The sequence below is a fragment of the Falco cherrug genome, chromosome 7, assembly GCF_023634085.1.
Source record: "Falco cherrug isolate bFalChe1 chromosome 7, bFalChe1.pri, whole genome shotgun sequence".
In the NCBI taxonomy this organism is placed as follows: Eukaryota; Metazoa; Chordata; class Aves; order Falconiformes; family Falconidae; genus Falco; species Falco cherrug.
Window position 1 is genome coordinate 31,784,485 of NC_073703.1, and position 20,937 is coordinate 31,805,421.

The 20,937-nt window shown below is 40.6% G+C and overlaps 1 protein-coding gene across 4 annotated transcripts in view; it reads right to left on the reverse strand.

Moving 5' to 3' along the window:
* Positions 1-20,937, reverse strand: part of MNAT1 (MNAT1 component of CDK activating kinase) — a 124,598-nt gene that overhangs the window by 8,962 nt on the left and 94,699 nt on the right. The gene's annotated exons all lie outside the window — the stretch shown is intronic.

A 20,937-nucleotide genomic window follows, 5' to 3' on the forward strand; every position in this document is an offset into this window, starting at 1 on the left:
TTTCAGGGCAGATTCAAAACAATTATCTGAAAGTTCTCATTTTAGCACGCGACTGCCTGTTTTAAAATAAAAATGGGAAATAGAAAGCAGAACCTGCAAACACAATAATCCTCTGCAAGCAAAGGAAAACCAAAAGCTACACAATTTCATTTTGTTCATGTGTTTCAACTCTATAAAGGATATTTTAATAAGTTCCATGCTGACTTTTCCGTCCTCAGTTTTTGGGGGGCTTCCTCACATCCCACTTTCCTCCCAGTAATATATTTATTTAGTCGTTTTACTGGCTCCACACGTCAGTCAAGAACCATCACTGATTGCGGTGTGTAAACAGTTTGCTTCTTGCTGCTAACCACTATCTCAGCACCACACATTCCTGCCGGCATTCCAGATACCATTTCCAAAATATACACAACCACTATCATTTGGATGATTGTTTGTTGGTGTGGGGCTTTTTTTTTTCCCCTTCAAACTGAAAGGATTCCTGCTTAAACTCATTCCCAAATAGCTGCTTGAATTCATTATCCCTGTGTACTTAGCTGGTAACAAAAGGTTAATGTTTATTTCTAGAAACCTTGCTCATAGGAAGCCTTCCTTCAGTGCAAGTGACTTCCGTGCCTCACGCCTCTGCGAGCAGAGAGGCTGGGAGAGCTCTTGGATGAGCAGGGGCACCTGGTCCCCCATTTGTCATCTTCCTGAGGTCACCCACCAGCTGTCCGTCCTCTCAACACCCAGCCCCAACACCACGGGTGAAGGCATTCTCCCTCGCTCAAGTTTCCAGGTCTGAACTTCCAGATACAGTAAATCAATCAGCCATCACAGAAACTGATCAAACAACTGCAAGTAAGCATTTTAACACCCTTGAGCAGCCTTGCTGCATAACAAGGACACTGCAGTCCTAGCTGGAATCCAGCAAAGCACTCGCTCTGCATGACTAGTATAGATTACACTTTGGAGGACTGCAGAACTGCAGCTACATTTAGTCTATGACTAAATGAGGCTCCACTCGCACTTGACCCCGAGAAGAATGTCATTGAACACAAGGGCCTTTTCTCAGTTATCGTCTTGTATTTTTTTCTTTTCAATGGCTAAAAAAGACCACTAAGCCATCGTTTCTGTAACTGCAAAGTAGCTCTCTTTTTAACATGTTGCAGAAATGTTTTGGCATGGCTTGATCTTCAAATCCTTCACCTTTCCCGCTGCCCTCTAACCCCGCTCTTCCTCCCATCTGCTATGTTTAGGACAAAGGTTGCCAGAAGAAAGTGGGTATGTTTGTATAATTATTATTATTATTATGCAGAAGTTAAGCATTGTTTTGTAACTTACTACCTGAGTCAGAAGTGTTTTCACAGAGGTTGTTTGTTTGGGTTTTTTGTTTATTTGGTTTTCTTTTAAGGCTAGGGCAAGTTCAGTCTTAAATACATCACTGTGTCTTCCCCCATGACTAGGGGAATGTGTCCTGGGGTTTGACTCCAGGGATACAGTGATAACAGTATCTTTCTGTAGGGGGGGGGGGAGAACAGAACTTTCAAAATAAAAGACAGTTCTTTTGGACACAAAAATTCTTCTTTTAGGATAAAAATTCCCTACTGTTCCTCACTCTGCCTTTTTCTCCAACTTCCGCACACCCTACTGCGTACCATAAATCCCCCAGTGCATGGCAAGCAATCCATATTGATGAACTGGAGCTTTCAGTGAGCTACATGAAAGAGATTCCTCCTGGACCAGCTTCCACGTAAATTATGCAGCTGTGAAGGAAACTGAGCCCTTTCTGAACAGAGAGCTCAGTCAGGAGCACCTACAGAAAGAGGGGATGGAGATGCACAGAGACTTTCCCCCACCCCCTCTTTTTCAGTACATTTTGCTTGATGCGCAGCTCTGTTGAAAGAGGCCACAAGGATGGTCATGGTTGTACCACAACTGCAGAGCACAGGATGCCCTGCTGCAAGCAGAGAGGAGATATTTTTGCCCCAGGAGTGCTGTTAGGGACCTTGACTTTGAGCCCAAGGCTGGAAAGTGGTCTGGCCAGCAAACAAAGTGGGTTTTTTGCCTTGAAGGACTGTGTTTCAGACCTGGCAGGGGAGGACAGAGCCCCTGAGTGACTCAGTTGTCAGCCATGGTCACAGCCAGGCTGCATACTAATGGAGGTCAACAGCCTACTTTGCCCCCGTGTCCTCCCCCAGTTTGCCTCTTCCATCTACCTGCTCTGTTGCACAGCACTGAAATGCCACTGCAGGGCACCAATCTCAGCGAGAACGGTGAGGCTGCACCTAAGGGGAAAGAAGAAACATCACCTTCTCCCCCCTGCCAGCATAAAGGACTGAGAGCAGGAAAACACCACCAGAAACACATTTACCACAGCCACAGGCTTTGCCCCCAAATCACTTCTGATGGAAAAAACATCATCTGAACAAAGAAAAAGCTGTACTTAACCTCAGCTTTGGCATGCAGTCTCCCCTGGTCAGCCAGTCTATTCTGTTTTCACTGTGACATAGCATCCTGTTCTGACAGCGTAGCAATGAATTCATGTTGTACGGCAATCCCAGTTTAATATGACTCAAAACAAAACAGCACAAGATGCACATGAATTTCTAGAGGGTTTTTAACCTCTGATACTGATCAGGTAAGTAAGTTGCCAAACCTAGTAATTATCTCAAATGAATAACTACCAGCACAGAGCAAGTTTTTAACTTGCTTTCATAGTTATTCATTTGAGATAATAAGATCCCAAAGTTATTTTCTTTAGGCAGTATCTGCAAAAAGATTGCAGTTTGAATGACACTATTTAAAGAAGATGAGGCTGCTCAGGTCAAAAGAAGGTGAAAAAAACAGCCTGCCTGGTATCGCAGCTGACTAATGCTCTAATGCATTAGACCCTCTGCTGCTTCAGGTTCTGGTTGCTGCTGATCTGGTCAGCATTTCAGTCTGATGTTGAGGATCAAGTTTACAGCTCTCAGCCATGCCGGCATTTGCTCCTCAGGAAGGCCTGGAAGAGGCGGGAGGGAGAAAGGAGAGGAGGGCAGGAGCTAGGAGTGAGGGCTTCTCCTCAGAACCACGGCTGGGTCAAGAATTAGAAGCATCAGCTCAAGTCCTGGGCTGCTCAGCCGTTGAGGCCGAGCTCTCCAACACCCATACAAAGGAACAGATTAGCCCCACTCTATCAGAGAGCAGTTAAAACACAGCTCACAGAGGTGGAGGGGAGAAGGGGCAAGAGTTGCTCTGTTCCCCTGAAAACATTTTTCATTTGAAAACATTATTCCTTTTACAGAGGAATAAATGAAGGAAAAAAACCACTGCTTCAATGCTAAGTGGTTTCCTCCTATCTGTCAACATATGGTATGAGCTATTATTATTTGGCTTAAATATAAAGTATCATCAAGCCTATTTTTCTATTTTAATAGTTTGACATTTCTATTGTGAAATTAGGGTATAATTCTCTGGATTTTATTGTCCTTCTCTATTGTGCCCTGGTGGAATTTCCAGAGGGGAAAAAGCAGTGATGATGGGAGATTTTAATTTCACTCTTCTAAAAAGACAATGAGTTAAGTGTGTAAATGGAATCATTCTTTATTTTATATAATTTCTGTTAAATTAATTTTTATTCTCTGCTGCTTTCAGTCTAATACAGTTTCCTGAACCAGCAGGAACACAGATATCAAAGCAGAAGTGTGCTGAGTTAGGCAGAATCTCTTTAAGTTTCACCTGGGGGTGAAAAGAGCTAAGAGAGTTGTTGCAGAGAAGGGACATTCACAATTGCTGAAATTTGCCACGGATTATTTGCATAACAACTTAACTCACCTTGCAAACTACATCCTCAATAAACACACCCAAAGAAGTTGTGCATACTGATTAAATTGATTCTGAAATCCTCTGGTGCAGAAACTGCATTTTTAAACATTCACAGAGAGTGCCTAGCAATTGCGGGGCGGGGGATTATTAATAAATAATGACATTTAATAAATTATCTGATGATACCCTGCTGAGGAGAGAACTCACATTAACACTAGGTGGCAGAAGGCTCTGTCACATTGAAGACACCTGCAAACAGATACACTCATAGACCTAGACTTAAGCTTGACACTTGATTTCAGAAAAGCTCAGGAGAAAACAGTTGAAAGCAAAATAGCTATAAAAGAGCATTTACCATCCACTCTTCCTCTTCTAATTCTGGCTCCAATACCTTTAGCACGCATCATTTCACCGTTTAAAAGATCACTCACTGGCTATCCCTGAATCAGAATACACCCTCTAAACTTGAACCTTTAAACACCTCTTATTCAATTCAGGTGAAATTCTGTCTGTGATGGGTGATTCTACTAAGCTTTTACTTAAAAAAGGAATTCACAGTTTAAAGAAATAAATGGCCATTAGGGAAAGTATGCAACAAAAACATGTACTGCTAATAACCTTGAAAGATACCTGAAATTGAACTTGGAGCGCTACAGCAAGCACGCTTCTGCAGCTGAAAGAAAACCAACAACTTCCAAACTAACTCACTCAAAACTGCTCAAGGCTCACTGTGGAAGAGCTGTCCTAAAAATGGCAGATGTTCCTTCATAGAGATGCATTTTCAGGAGACATTTTTATAATTACATATAAAATTCTGTGGTGTCAACTGGTTTCTTCTTGTTTTACATAATTAACCCTTTTAAAAGCGTTTATGCTTGTTTTTCGTTTATTCTGGCCACTCTTTTCAACCGCTCTTTAAATTTCTCTCTCATCTAGTTTAAATCCAATATATTTAAGGAAACAAAAATCTCAGTTTCCAGTAAAAAAAAGACAGGTGAATAAGTATCAACAATCACAACTCAAAGGCAGTATACAAAGAATTTGTTGTGTGGGCTCTAACACGCTGGCAGAAAAGAAAGCAAACAGCAATGTCAGATGTAAGGAGGAAGCCACAAGCAGGAAGCTAAAGTGGAAGACAAGATGCTGAAAACTAAAAGGGGGTGGTAGGAAGAACTACATGCTGTTTCCATAGACAAATAGGTTAGGGCTGACGGCAAAGTTTTCTTCTAGATCACTCCAGTTCCACTGCTTTTCCACTTGCCAACCAGCAACGTCCCAGATTTATAGCACACTAGGTGGGTTCTGCAAGGGCAGCTGGTGCCAACTAAGAGCTCAGTAGCATTGCGGCGGAGTTGCTTCGCACCTTTAAGCATGGAAGCTCTTTGTGTTTAAATATAGTATATTTTATCATTCACAGTTGTCAGCAGGGGAAATTGTCATCTAAGCAGTAAAAGATGCTGTTGAAGAAACAGGAGGGATTGGTTAGAAAGCAAAAATTGTTTTGGCTGTGACAACTCATCTCACTGCTGATTTTGAGGGTAAGGGATCAAGCCACCCATTGCAAATTGCTGCCTGAGAGTCAGAAAAATCAATAGTAGGTAGGAAAGCCTACTTGCCAAGGCTACAGCCACTGCCAGCAGATTATTAATGCATCTGTCTGCATTCTTTAATGTTTCCTAAGAAGCAACTATGTTAACTGAAAAGGTGCGATGTGTCACCAACTCTTCTCTTCTCTCCTCTTCATTTTCTCTCCATATTAAAACCTTGGCTACCAAAGAAAACAATCATGTTTCACCTCATCTTTTCCCAGCTTTTCTGAAGTTCAGTCCCTGCTCTGTAGCAATATATACAGTCTAAGTACTATCCCTGACAAGCTGTTTGACAACCCTAAGTTGCACATCTATTTTACTCCCAGAGCTTTGGAGTTGGTAGGGCTTAGATGGGAAATGGAGGCCAATTAAAATAAACACAGACAGTATCAATGAATTCTTCAGAAACACACAAGACAAGCAAAATGAAACACTACTGGCTTTTGCCCACAATTAGAATTCAGCCCATCTCACAGGCTGAATGCTCTGGCTGAGGTCCAGAAAGACACTTAAGCACATGCCTTATTTTAAGCATGTGAGTAGCCTCATTGATTTTTCACTTATGCCAGTAAGAATATTCAATGCGCTTAAAGTTAAGCACATTGTTAAGTGCCTTTCTGGATCAAGGCCAGGCTATTTAGCCCTTGCAAAAGTTAGTCTACAGAATATTTACCATTATTTTAACTTCTCAAGACTTTAAGATGAAATTTTATGGTGTATGAAAATATTTCATTCATCGAGTATCATAGTAGCAATGACTGGTTTACAGTAACCTTTAGGGAACAAGTATTCCTCCCCTTCCCACATCTTCTACAGCAGTAACTGGAAGAATTATCAAGACACATAAGCAAATACACCGATAGAGAAAATTAGTTTTGAAAGTGAAGCCAGCAGTCTTACTGATCTGGAAAACAAAACCAGCTCCACAGTGAAAAGCTGACAGACATTAATTTTCAGTGAAAACTAATAAAGTCATTCTGATACCAAGTCCTGTACAGCAACTCTGAAAAACAAGCTAATTATTGACTGAAATGAATTATCACAGTAAGTACACATTCAATTCCATTTTTCCTTCTTCCTTTTACATTGAGTTGAAGACAAAATGCAAGGAAAGACCTGTTAGTGCTTCCTCAAGATGATCTCACCACATCAGAGCACTTTATAGAGATCAAAGGCACAACAAACACTATTGCTTTTTGCTACAAAGCAGCGAACGCCATTCACTTTACCACGGACAACTGGATTATTATGTGGTTGGCAATATGCACGTTCAGTATTGTACCCTGAATAAGAACTAGAGAAAGGCATTTAACACAAGGAAAGCTGCACTGGGTCAGACCAATGCTCCCTCCACCCCAGCCAGCCTCTCCAGGAGCAGAAAAGGGAGCGCACGGGAGACTGACAGCTCCAGTGCGACCAGCAGGACAATATGACAATCTGCTCCTATTTTACGAGCAGATGTAGCTTTTTATTTCAGTATTTGTTTCTTCCTGGAAAGTTTAAACTCAGTGGTGAAAGTATGTAATTGACAGGGCAGTATATGAACAGAAAGCCAATGTCTTGTGAGCAAGCCTACACCTGATGGCAACTCAAGTCTCAGCATCTAACACACAGCTTCAGAAACTGGTGGACTATACCCACGGACAACCTCTGAGACCTCTGCAAAAAGTAATTAAGATAAAGGTAGCCTGCTGACAGACACTTTCTGGTAGATTCTGGTTTAGAAGTCCTCCATTTGAAATAAATACTTTTTTTTTTTGTAGGTAGTTATTTTACATAGCTTGATGCTGAGATTATTTGATGCAATTTTTTCATCTTGTCATGCAGAGTCAGAGCAGACAGACATAAAGGCCATAAAACAGAAAAGCTTTGAGGCTGGAAGGCACATATGGAGCCCATTCAGTCCAGCCCCCCTGCTCAAACAGGGTCAGCTCAAGTAAGTTGCTTCAGGCCATGTCCAGTCAAGTTTTGAGTATCTGCAAGGAGAAAGACTTCTCACACTCTCTGAACCACCTGCTCCAGCACATGACTTCCCTCAGAGTGAACATGTTTTAATGGAATTCCCTGCATTTCCATTTGTGCCCACTGCCTCTCGCCCTTGCACTGGTCACCACGGAGAAGGGTCTTGGCTCTGTCCCCTCTCCTCCCAGCCCCCCAATTGGGTATTTACACACATTGACAAGATCCTTCTAATACTTCCCTTCTCCAGATTAAACAGTTCCAGCTCCCTCAATCCAGCCTCACCTGACAGATACCCCAAGTCCTTACCCACTCCAGTGTGTCCATGCCTCCTGCACTGGTGAGCCCAGGACCAGACCTCGTATTCCAGATGTGCGTCTCACCAGTGCTGAGCAGAGGGGAAGGCTCACCTCCCTGGACCTGCTGGCAACACTCTGCCTAATGCAGCCCAGGAGGCTGCTAGCCTTATTTCCACAAGGACACACATTGCTGCCTCATGGTCAACTTAGTGTGCTCCAAGGCCTTCTGTGCAAAGCTGCTTTCCAGCTGATCAGTCCCCAGCCTGTACTGGTACATGGGGTTATTCCTCCCAGGTGCAGGACTTTGCTGAACTTCACAAGATTGCTGTCAGACCATTTCTCCAGCCTGTCGAGGTCCCTTTGAAGGGCAGCACAACCATCTGGTGCACAAGCTGCTCCTCTGAACTTTATATCGCCTGCAAACTTGCTGAGGATGCACTCTTTCCCATCAGCCAGGCAGTAATGAAGAGGCTAAGCAGTACTGGTCCCAGTATTGACCCCAGGGGTATAGCACTAGACCCTGTTTTGCTCTGAAATCCACAACACTTAACAGGTATGTTAATGTCACTAGATTGTATTGGTTCAACTAGTTCCCATTTTTAAACTAAGACGGTTATATGAGCACAGTATTTTAATATATGCACGAATCAGCCTGTTTCTGAATAGTAACTGCTGGCTTAACTCATTCTTAAAAGTGAATTTCCTCTAAGGAAAGCTCAAAAATCATTTATGACTTCAGAGGGACAGACAGACATTTCTTTTTGAACCGCTTTAGTAACTAACCCAAATGGTGAACTTCATTAAGAAATCACTTCTGTGGACAAAAACGCACCTTCACTTGAAGAAATGAGAGCAACAAGAAAGCTGTATTCCAGAACTGGGATTATAGCCAGTTTATGATGGAAAAACATTGAATGCTTATGGCATAATTATAATGTTACAGCATTTGCTGCCAGAATTACAAAAATTATTCTTAAAATTATGCCCTAAATAGAATGTTGTTTAGCTAAACTGAAAGAACATTCCAAGAAATGTGAAAAAACAAACTTACCATGATTCAAATCTAAATTATGCATACTAAGGTCTTGTTTTAATAAAGGCCTTTTAGTACATTTAGTGGCTGAATAAAGTTCCCCAACTTCTAAACATAATGAATGCCTGATGTCCAAAAGAGTGTCACATGAAATTTCATCATTGACTCGTGTAAACTAACCTCAAATTTAACTAAATGCAACTGTGATCAATATTGTGTCAATCTGAAAATATCTGAGTTGTAAGGCAACAAAACCAGATGCAAGGATGAGTAAAAAGTTGGAATCCACAAATGGAATCAAGTTCTTTGCCACTGAAAGGTCTGGAACAGTTACACTGACAGGCAGAAGCCATAAGAATGAAAAGTTTTGATAGTATTGCCACATTTAGCAAGAAGAGAGTCAAGTGCAAGGGAAACAAGAAAGGAGCTAGTTTGTTACTGTTGCATGTTTTCATTTTAAATATTTTTTTTTCTTTTAAAGATGGCATCCTCTACTTTTAGGCAGTTTGGGGCATGGACTGTTCCTCAACACATATCTAAATCACTGTACAGTGTCTAATATGATGGACTTGCACAATATGTTCCTAGGCACTTTTGTAAAGTGAAAAATGCAGCAATAAATAACAAAAATTCTAACCATACAAAATATAAACACTATCAGATTTACCAACATACTCTTGAAAAAAACATAAGGGTCACTGAACAGTAAGACACAAAAAGACCGGCTATATATAGTAGAGTTGTGCTACAAAAGAAAAGGACAATGGGAACAGATTCTACCTTCACTGTGAAAATAACCTGAAGACAGTGTTGTGATTTCTTTTGTTCTTTTTTCCCCCAAAAATATTAGCTTGCAGCCTTAATTAATGGCAACCATCCTCAGCCTTGATGACTTAAAGGGCTCATCCAGTGAGAAAGAAACCCATCCAGTGGGCAGAAAACCTAAGGCTTGCCAGCCAGGCAGGTCTTCCGAGCCTGTGAAAAACTAACTCCTGGGACAGTTTTATCTTTGTTCTGCTACAACACGTGGCTACCTGTCGTACCTACCAGGGAGAGGGAATGCAGGCTGGGTACCCAGCCTCACTACGGATGAACTTCGATATATCAGAGACATAGTCCCTTTTAACCGCAGTACAGATAATCCTGTTGGACATGCTAAGTGTTTGTGTAAACGTCTGCACACACAAACTGTCCGCCACTCTGCTCTGTCATGCATCACAATCTCAGAAGGGGACAGAATTAAAAATTGCCTACATCAATCCCTTTTTATTATTTATTTATACTTTCTTGGCAATAATACTTACCATGAGTTGCAGTGGAAAAACCCACAAACTAAAAACAAAAACTAAGCTGAGGGAGCGAAAGGTGTCAGAGTGGAGAAAACGTGAGTTTGATTCCTCAAAACAAGAACCCCTACCATGACAGCCCCGCTTGGCTCCTTCTCCACTGACAGGAAATTTTTGTAAAAGAATCATGTGGTGCTAGAACACGAAACTGCAGCGCTTCATATATGAGACAGGTTATAGTCCTGACCAGGGATTAACAAACAAAGTACAGAGCCCAATCCTCTCCTTTGCCTTCCAAATACTAAAAACTTGGAATGTGATAGAAACCTGTGACTTTGACAGGGTTTAAATTATACCAATATGAAGTCAAAGAAGCAGAACAGCTAAAAGTGGCAGAAAAGTAAGTAGTCCAAGACTTCATTGCTTCACAGAATCTTCTGAAAGTTTTATCTTTACAAAAACAGGCAGAAAATCCTGAAAGACCACAGAAGGACAACGGATTTGTGGGGTCTGAGAATCCCAACATAGATACAACTGAGCTAATTGATTTTATTATTTTATCCCTGAAAGCTTAAATAGAAAAAGTAAAAATAAAAATTAAGCACAGAAAGCACCTACTAGAAAAGCACTGTATCAGTATTGTCCTTTAGGCACGTTTCCCTCCCCACCTCTGAAAAGTTGACTGGCATTTGACATAATTGGGAGGAAGAATTTTTCTCCCTTGGCGAAGTCAATTAACTTCACTGTATTTGTATCATCTGTCAGAGCTGAATTTGCCATCTTCTTCATGTGTGACACAAGCTTCTGCACCTATTTGACAGATCAAACAGGTTTTAGAGAAATTACTGTGCTTTAAAGGGAAGTTCCATGGCTACATCAAGTCAAAAAGCTGCAAGACAAGAGGTGAGAGATTATTATATTAGTACTTGATAAGACTCCCCTGGAATATTAAGACACAGCGTATCTTTGTACTGAAGTTTAACTTCTTTCATGCAATTTGCCATTTCATTATGAAACTCTTTTAGTCTTCAATCATCAAACATCTGTAGAAAATTAAAGGTCATTTTCCTGCTTTATGCTCTTGAACTGCTTAATTTCTCATATTATTAAGATATAAAACCTGCTTTCTATAACAAGAAATTTCAAACCCAGTGTGAGCCACAGCCATAAACAGGTATATGCATGTTTGTGCACAAACGTGCACTGAATGTTATAACCAAGCTTTTTTCTTTTTTAAGACTACATAAAATATTAGTGCGTTACGCAACACCATACAATGTGGTGTCATTAGATTACGTGCCATGCCACTCTTTGGCATCATTAAATCAAGTGCCAGATCTCACCACATTTTATGGTTACTATAACTCAAGTCCAAAGCCATTTCCCATTAGCCCAAATTTAATGTTTGTTGCACATCAATGTATAAACCTCCTAATTAAATGCAGCAGAGAGAAAGGTAACGTATACAATGTGATTAATGCAGTTCTTCAGTTAAAACATAAGTGAATACAGAGCAGCATGGTGGATAATGCAAGTGTTGAAAAAACTTTCCTATCAAAATGCATTTCCTCGTAATCAACCATTAAAAGCAACTGGACCAGTACTCCAGCTCTCTCGGATGGCAGTCAGGAACTGGGAGTACTCACTGGATGTGTAACTGGGTAACAACGTCAGGGTCCCTGTGCACCTACACCCCTCAGTTTTTAAGTCCCTCAGCAGCATGGAAAAATACATCACAGAAGAAAACCAGTCACTTTAATTTGGGCATGGACCTATGCTGAAGTAAAGAGCTATAGTCTACTCCAAAGCACTCCGACATTCTGGTGAGAAACAGGGTTTGATCAAATAAAATTTCTTTACTAACCAAATAAAGCTAATAATTTCTATTGAGCTGGTCAAGCGCAGTGCATCACATCTGACAGGCTGCTGATGTGACTTAAGGGAAGAGAGCAAAGGCCCATATTGATCTCTCCCATCAGCAGGACAAGCACTCTAGTAAGCTGAATTTAAAGCAGCTACATAGAAGTATGATCTGCCACACAAGTGCTACGGAGGTTTTCAAAGACTTCAATAACATTTTGGCACATATATATACTATGGGCTAATGTGACGCCCTTCATGACTGAGAACTACTTGTACTACTACAAAGGTTCTATCAGCTGAAGACACTGAAGAGCAAAAACCACAAGAGAAGCAGAGCTGGCTCTTCCCAGACCACTTCTGTGGTATTCCAACATGCACTGGAGCACATACAAGTCCAAGCTGCCCTAGAAGCCATCTCAAACATTTGAGAAGCATCTCAAACCCCACATGCACCTTAGCACGAGTGCAGCTCTACACTATTTTTCTGTAACTCTTTACAGAGGGTTAAAGCTGCATCAAAGCAAATTCCTCACTTTTTTACATAAAAAGTACATTCCATTTTTTCAAGGGAAAAAATCTATTCACTAAGATTTCCACAGGAACGCTATGGGTCTTATTCCTGAGTTAGTTATCTTTTTGCATCAGAATGACTACCTCTTAATCCCACTAGACTACAAAAGCTCCCACTATATGCTCTGTCCGTTTAATGCACTGCCACTGTATATATTCTACACTGACCTATGGATTTGTTTAACCAACACTGGTCTCAAATTTCTTCACCCCAAGAACTTACACATCACTCAGTGACACACCTCAAGCTCACCTACCTTTAGGTTTATAAGAAAAACAAGCAGTAATTTTTGTTTCTTAAAGTACCACATTCAAATTGGTTTCATGGGTGCTACAACAACAAAAAAATATTTAAGCATGATTTACACTGATAGATCTCAAGAAATAAGTGTAAATGGGGATACATCATCCAACAAGGTATTTTCCCTACAGGGATCTCATTTTATCCCAGTGATATTCAACAACTTCCATCTATGATTTGAAAGCAAATATAAAAGTCATTCCTTGTAAAATGTGAAGCTGTCAAAAAATCTGAGGGGGCTGGGAAAATAAATAAATTATTCAGGCTAATCTGTAGCACTTACTGATACGGACTTCTTCCAACTAGAGACAGCTTAATAGCAAAGGTCATGCAGCTAGGAGCAAAGAACACAGGTCACACAAGACATGGCACTACACAAATCAATTAATTGTGGAAACATCATAAAGGTAATGGTGGCCAACTTACAAAACCTGAGCTCTGGTTACTTCTGTAGCTAAGGAGGTGGATACATACACCAAGAAATATCAAGCAGGGTAAGAGAGTGGGGCGCGGGGAGAGAAGGATTTACAAATGCACTGAAGCCAAACTCCAAAGGTATTTTGGTGCTTAACCAAATCCCCTTTGAGGATTTTAGTCTACCTGATTTAACAAAGACTATAAAGGAATCTGCTACAGGATTAGATCTGATCCATCCATCTCTCCGCATGGCTGGCCTCTTCCTCTGTGGCTGTGCAAGCACCCTTCCAAGCAGCACACACTGCCCCATGCACCAATACATCCTTTTACACTAACACCATGTTTCCAACACCTTTCCTTGTCTAGTCTGATTATCCTAAGCTAGTACACGTTTTTAATCAATTCAGAGCCTACAGTTCATTAGAAGTAGGAAGACAGACTCTTCATTCAATTAGTTGCTCTAGAAAACGTTACCTTTGTCTATTCAGTATTCAACCTGTTTTTCTGCAAAAAGTTCTCTGAGCATTAGCTTCTCTCTTCTGGGGCAAAACACCTATCTTCAGCTGTAGTTGCTAAAACAATCGACGCATTGACATGCTTACAGAAACATGCAATAATATGACAGCAATAAAAAAGAGTTATTACACTGTAAATGTAAAATTTTATGTAATGATATGTGCATACACACAAACACATGCATCAATAATATCCATTCCAGTAGAAATTACTGCTTTTGCTGGGTGCACAGAGGACGCCCTCAAAGCAAATATTCTTGATGCCCTAAGTCCTGCCCTGTACTTGGAAGAATTAATGACACCACTGCAGTTTCTTTACCACTTTGCAAGGAAGTAGAGAATTTTGGGGAGCTCTCACTCCCCCCTACATTTATCCCTACCATGTGGCAGCTATTCTTCTGGGAGCACCCAAACCTTTTACCAGAGGAAAAGCAAAATTTTTGGGAACAGCTCATTAAAAGAAAATTTAATCTATGAGTTTATGTGTGGGATGGAGAAAAGAGGAAGGAAAGAAGGTGAAGAGAATCAAGGAGCACACATGCTTATTTAGATGTTGCCTTCCTGTTACTTCAAGAAATTTTGCTAAATTTAGCATGCCTTCTGAACCTTTTTTTAGTTTGATAATTATTATTATCTTTTACATCGGAAGTATTCTAAAGCTTCTCCTTTATTGGTATTTCTTGCTTTTCATAGTGTTTTTGCTTTCTTAAGAAACCTGGCAGCTGAAATGCAGTTCTAAAAACAAGTCACAAACATTTAGCAGTGTTGCCATTTCAAACACCAGGCTCAGCTGAAACTGCTGTGTGGCAAGATGATGCTGTTTCAGCTGTTGAAGCCCTCAGAAGGGCAAAAAAATGCTGAATAAAACCAAAATTAGTCATGAGTCAACAAAAACACTGGGATTTGTTGCAAATAACCATCTTTCAAAGCAGCCCAAAATAGAGTACACACTATTCTTTGAAAACACCAGTAGCCTCTATTATCACCTCCACCCAGCCATTCCAGCTTATGTGGTCCCCTCTACTCTAAGTAGCAAGTACTTCCCAGAGCCTAATGCTGATACTTCAAAATAGATATTCCCATTTTTGCAGATAAGGAATGAAAGTACCAACGGGATGGGGGGAGGAAGAGGAAGAAATTAGAAGCACAGGCTCATAAGGAGCTCAGATGTATAACTACCATAGATTTCAGAAATTTTACCTTACTAGGTTTCCCATGCTCACTGAAAAGCAGCAGTGAGGTGGTGAAAGCAGCCCCCTGTCTGGAGGTCTTCTAGATTATAGAGTCCCTGCTGCACCTACGTGTCATCCCTCAGCAGGGCTGCTGGGTAGATGCTAAGACATTAAACTCCTTTTCTGCTCCACTACTCCCACAGAAACAAGAGGTGTGCACATACAGGGTGAAGGTATGAAATGGACCCATACACGACTATTGAAATCTCATACACTTGCTGGTCCTATTCAGAAAGTATTTTTCTAAGGGGATAAAAATAGCATCAAAGGAAAAGACTTTTTTTTCCTATCTTTAATTCCCAGGGCAGACAAGCTGTAAAACCTGCTCCTGTAGTACATATGGGCCGCTGATCTTAGCAGATAGCTCCAGACAGTTTTTCTGCATTTGTTTTGAAATACAGGAAAGTCAACCAGCAGCTAACCATTCCCAGTAAAGCCAAGTACCTACTAATTTGGCCCGACAAACAGCCTGCAGCACTAGCACACCGCTTGTCTGCCACAGCTCTCATATAGGTAGCCACATTCCTTTGCTTCATTTACAAACATCCCTGAGCAATGTGGAGCACACTCCTCAGTTATGGAAGTGCCTGTGAGCACACACAGTTCACACACTGTGTTGCAAAGGAAAGTTGTGTCCACACGTAACTGCCCAAGGGTAAGAACGTTAAAGGCGCTTCTGTACGCCTAATCCTGTTCCCACAGAAACCACTGCAAATCCCCTCTGCCAGGGCCAGGAGCAGAACTGGACCTACATTCAGCTTTTATTTATTTTTAAGCCTGCCACCCTCAGCACCAAAGTAAGTTCAATAAGAATTTTTCAGAGTAGTACGTTCACACTAGAGCTAAACACAGGTCAGGGAACACGTGAACTTCCTACAGCTCTTTGGAGAAGGCAGGCATTACCTGCGAGAACTCACTGCTTTCATCTCCAGGGTCAGTACCAACCGTTAGGGCACTATCGATTGTTCAGGTGTTTGTAGAACTGGACAACACCAGTTTTATCTGTTCTTCTGCCCGTTCATGTTTTTCCAAGCACATTCAAGGCCTGGATAAATTGAGCAAATACAGCAGACCTAAAAAGTCTACAGATTGTTTCTGGGTGAGCAAGAACAACAGAGAAGTTTCACAAAAATATCACTTTGGTGACTGCTCTCAGACAAAAGCCAAAAGATCAAGAAGAGGGGTCCTACTGCCTGGACTGCTCAAGGCAGAGTACTGCTCATTCCCAGGAGAGTCTTGAAAACGAACTCCCCTATCGTACTCACACCTTCCCAGCAATGCTTGCTTCCCTTCTGGTGAGGAAAAAAAAGCAAGATCCACCTACATCATGAAATAAGGGGGAGGAAGAAAGGCAAAATTAAAGGCAAAATTTTCTTTCCATATTTCAGATTGTTTGCAGACTCTGTATCTGCAGGACTATTCATTCCAAAATTAACTGTGTGCTGAGAGAGTCTGGAACAGCAGAGCCTTTATGCTTCCAAGTTTTGAGATGGCCTCAGAGTGCAGATCTCCTCTTCTCTCCTTTCTGGAATACTTCTTGACAATTAACAGAATCAATGACCACAGAGCAAGAAGTCTGCCCAATCCATCAGAGCCTAAATGTGAAAAGAGGAGGAGAGAGGGAACCTTCTAATGACAGGAAGGGGAGAAGAGGTGTAGATTTTTTTTGGCTTTATATATGAGCATTTCCTCATGAATTCTGGAAGAGAGTCAAGAAATAAAGATAGCAGCCAGAACTCACTTTCTGCATCTTTTTAAGGGAGAACTAGACAAATGCAGCAGTAGCAAATAAAGGAAATACACAAATAAACTTCTCTAAGCAAGGCAGATGCTACCCCAGTACAGAGAGTTTGCATAAAATCAAGATACAGAGGCTGGCTGTGAAATTCTCAATAAATACTAAAAACATGAGTATGCCGATATCTGCATTTTTTCCAAAGGTGATGGAAAAATTAAAGCATGGGTTGATGCCCCTGAGAATAGAGGAATCAGTAAGATTCCCAGGTTTAGGGGAAAGAACAAAGAGATGAAGAAACTACCTGTAATCTTGAATATCAATGTCAACAGACTCCAGAAGAGAGAAGAGCACCTGCATTAGAGCCAGAACCAAAGCCAGAAAGGCTCATCAAACTTTTTGAAGTAAGAGACCAGAGGTGCCTAGAGTCTTGTCTAGTGGACTAATGCCAACAATACCCAAACACGGGACGTCCTCTTTCTACAGCGTTCACCCTCTTTCTCCTCTCTCCATCACAGGTATATTGATTGCTACCATCCAGCCTAAAGGACAGAGAAGGAAAGAAGTGAGACTACTTTGTGTCAGAAGGTAGTCCTCATGCTCTGTGGTTTGTTTTTTTTTTAAAAAAAGTATTTTATAAATATACTTATTATATATGTTCCTCTGCAGAGCAGTGAAGACCAAGTGCACAGCCACCACCTGGTATAAGTAGGATGTTAAGAGCACAGAAAATATGCTCACTCTAAGCAGCATCTTAGAAGAAACACCACCTCTACATCAGGACAGCAGATGACTGGATCCCTAAGCAATAAAACTATCCCTGCAACAAATCTGGATTGATGTTAAAAGCCATAACTGAAATTTTTTGGGGGTGGGGGTGTAGAAATATTTTAAATATAGAAAAACACAACCACTTCCAGTACAAAAGTAACCAAGTATGTAGCAAGTGTATTACATCAACTTAAATAATAAATCTAACCATCTAATATTTTCAACACTGTACTTTGTTCTCACACACTTTTGAGTTACTCTAACAGTATTTTTAAACAAATCATTTCACTGAAGAAAACATCAATATATCAAAACTATTTTTTAAACTAATGAGTTTCCTCTTACAGAAAGCATTTGAAGTACTGAAAAGGTTTCCATGGCATCCCCCACTTCCAAATGACAAATATCAGCAATTGCTGCATTTAAACCAAACAAACTGAAACCCCCAAATCAGCAGCGTTTGACTCAAGGAAAAACATTAAATGTTTTCAAGCAAAAGAATTGAAAACTTTATTCTTACTGAAAGAAAAAAAGTATGTATGCACACCTGCTGTTCTATCAATCTAAGCAGGAAACCATTTCACTGCTGCATCATAAGTAGAAGAAAAGTGCTTATTAAAACATTAATCACAGTCCATTATATTCTGACTCCATGCCAGAATTTCCCATTACATCACTGAAAATATCTATTAACCAAAACCTGATTCTGACAAGTTACAGAAGTGTAGTGTTTAGGATTTAGTAATGTAAAAGTCAGTTTTAGAAGAACAGTTACACAATTGATTTTGCAGTGGCAAGCAAGTATAATTAATTGTTTTTGTGACATTTATTACTGCAATGGGGTTGATTTAGCTGGTGTTTCTACTGTAAAATTATTCAAAAATTATTTCAAACTTCATCTACTTTTATTAAACACATTTATTGTGAAGGTATTTAATACCCAGGGCTGGCTAAACAATTTTAAAATGTGCTGGATACACTAGTACATGTAAAACTGTATTGTCTTGTGTAAATATGGGCCTTGTTTAGAACTACGTCTCACAGGAAATTATGCCAAATGAAAACCATCTCCCCTTCTCCTCTCCCACTGAAAAGGATTTATGTTTTTTACATTTAATACCAGTTAGGTAGAGAAACAAAAATATGGTGGCGTTACCTTCAAGCCTGAGCAATAGTTCATCTGTGAAGTCCGATTATGTTCAAACCCCTATTTTGTTATTAGAAATGTGGCCTAAGTCCAATGCCTCAATATGGAAGAGAGAGGAGTGAACAGCTCAATTCTTTCTGGAAGCCTGGCACTACATGGTTTGTTTACCTAAAACAGTTTTCAACCAACTATTAGCAAGGCTTTAAAACCAAAGCCATGAAAATCAGTTCCTAAATGTGTGTATATAATCTCCAGCCAACCAACTTAATTGCGGGTGCTTTTCTCAAGCCCTGTAAGCCATCCCACTAAAAAAAATATAAAATAATTAAAAAAAAAAAAAATCAAAGCTACAGAGCATGATAGGAAACATATTATATCCCTTACCCAAGGAAGGAAAAAAGGGTGTATTTAAAAAAATGCTGAATTAATAAATCACCTCTGTAGCTGTTCCACCACTCTTTACAAGACCAGTGTCCGTTCAGGGATCAGTCCTCCCTTTCTCAGCCCAAGCAGGTGCTGCTGCACGCTCTGCACGTGTCAATGGACAGCTTTACTGGCCTTGCAGTGGGCTGTACTGGCTAAGGCAAAGCACTGTGCAGACAGCACCACAAGCCAGCTTCAGCACAGCCAGCGACACTATTGCAGGTATTGAGCAACTGGGTAACATCTCAATCATTTGATACAGAGGGTAATTTGAAATGAAAGCAGTGGATGCTTATAAATGACTAGCATTTAGAGAATTCATTGATTATAACCCCATCCTGCAAATACTGGCATTTAAGAGACTTTGAATTAAGAGCACCCCATGTTACCAGTGTTCACGATGAATAGAAGTGGTATGGAACACAGAAAGTTTTAAGAACAGTTGTGCTGCGGGGGTTTTTTTGTTTGGTTGGTTTTTGTTTTGCATTTTGCTTGCTTGTTTGTAAAAGGCTTGGGTTCCTCTTTTGCCCGTTTGACCCAACATACATACATGACTAACTACAGAAGACACCTGAGCTAATAATCTTTTACCCATCCTTGGACATCTTCTGATTTCAAAGATCCAAAAAGCTTCAGTTTTCTTCTCTTTTCTTTTTAAGTACTGCCGTGACACGAGAACTAATGCAGTCTGGCTTCCCACAGCTTGGCCTTGTGGGTGCTTACAAGCTCTGACTAAAGCTTTTCTCTAGCAGTTAGGACATCTATGAAGTGTCTCACTCCATGCAGCTTCTCTGGTGGCTAATAAGTCATAAGCTTACCAGGCAGTTTTTTTGTTAATCAAGGTACTTTTAGGGTCCTCCCTCCATATCTAACCACTCCTTTTCATGCAGCGGCTAGGTTCTTAGTTACCCCTAAAATCTCTGCTGCTGCACGAAACGTGACTGCAATCAGTGAACTGCTGGAGTGGAAGGAGCTACACACCTGTAAGAATCAGAGTCCATTAAGATCTGGGTATTTTATTTTCCTTTCAAAGACAACTAGGAAAAATAAAGACGAGAACACATGATCAGATACCATTAACTCTAAGAAAAGCTCTCCAGTTCCACTTCTCCAAAAACTTCCTCCAGTATGATATAATCTGGGGGACATGAGGGTCACTATTAAAATAAGAAAACAGATACTACCAACTCAACCCTTCAAAATCTTGCCATCCATCATATCAGGTGTAAGATCAGTTACATACAATCAAACTTATGAATTGAATTACTGACTTTGGCAAATGGCACGTTCCTCCAAGAAGAAATCTCACTCCTAGCACTTAGCACTCTTCAGAGAAGCTTTAAACATTGTTGACTCCTGTTCACTGTGAGAACTACTAGTCATCAAGAATAAAAGTGCAACAAAGCTACCTGAAGTGCATGAAAAGATCAGGAGCAGCAGCTTGAAAAGCTGCGTAAAGCTTCAAGCAAGAGACCCCCATGCTTCCCTCTGCCATTTCAGGAAGCCTGCAATTCACCTGAACAAACAATTTTTATTTGGAAGGTTGCTTTACAACTATGTTTATCAGTGTCAGAGTCAAGGAGATGCACAATTTATGGCTTTATTTTCCTCTTTAGGGGTCTATTTTGCTGGCTGTCCCACTCAGTCCAAGTATTTTTGTTATACATAACTCCCCCTTCCTAAAACAACAGCAAAGGGTCTCCTCTTTTCGGACTTCCTTCTTGCATTTTTATTACAAGGGATTCTTAAAGGACGCTCCTCAGCTTTCTACTTGAACTACAACTGAAAATAAATAATTAATGTAAGAGATCAGTGCACCTAAACAGACCCTTCAGGAAACAATCACAGTGTTTGCCTGGACTGCCCCAGAGCAACTCCTTGTCATGACCTCTCTCATTCTTTACAGAGCACGAGTGATGCTCAGATATTGATCAAAAGGAGGAGCTCTTCCTCTCAGCAATGGTCCTCAATGAGTTCCCATATTCTTTATGACCATCATCGCTAAGGTGTT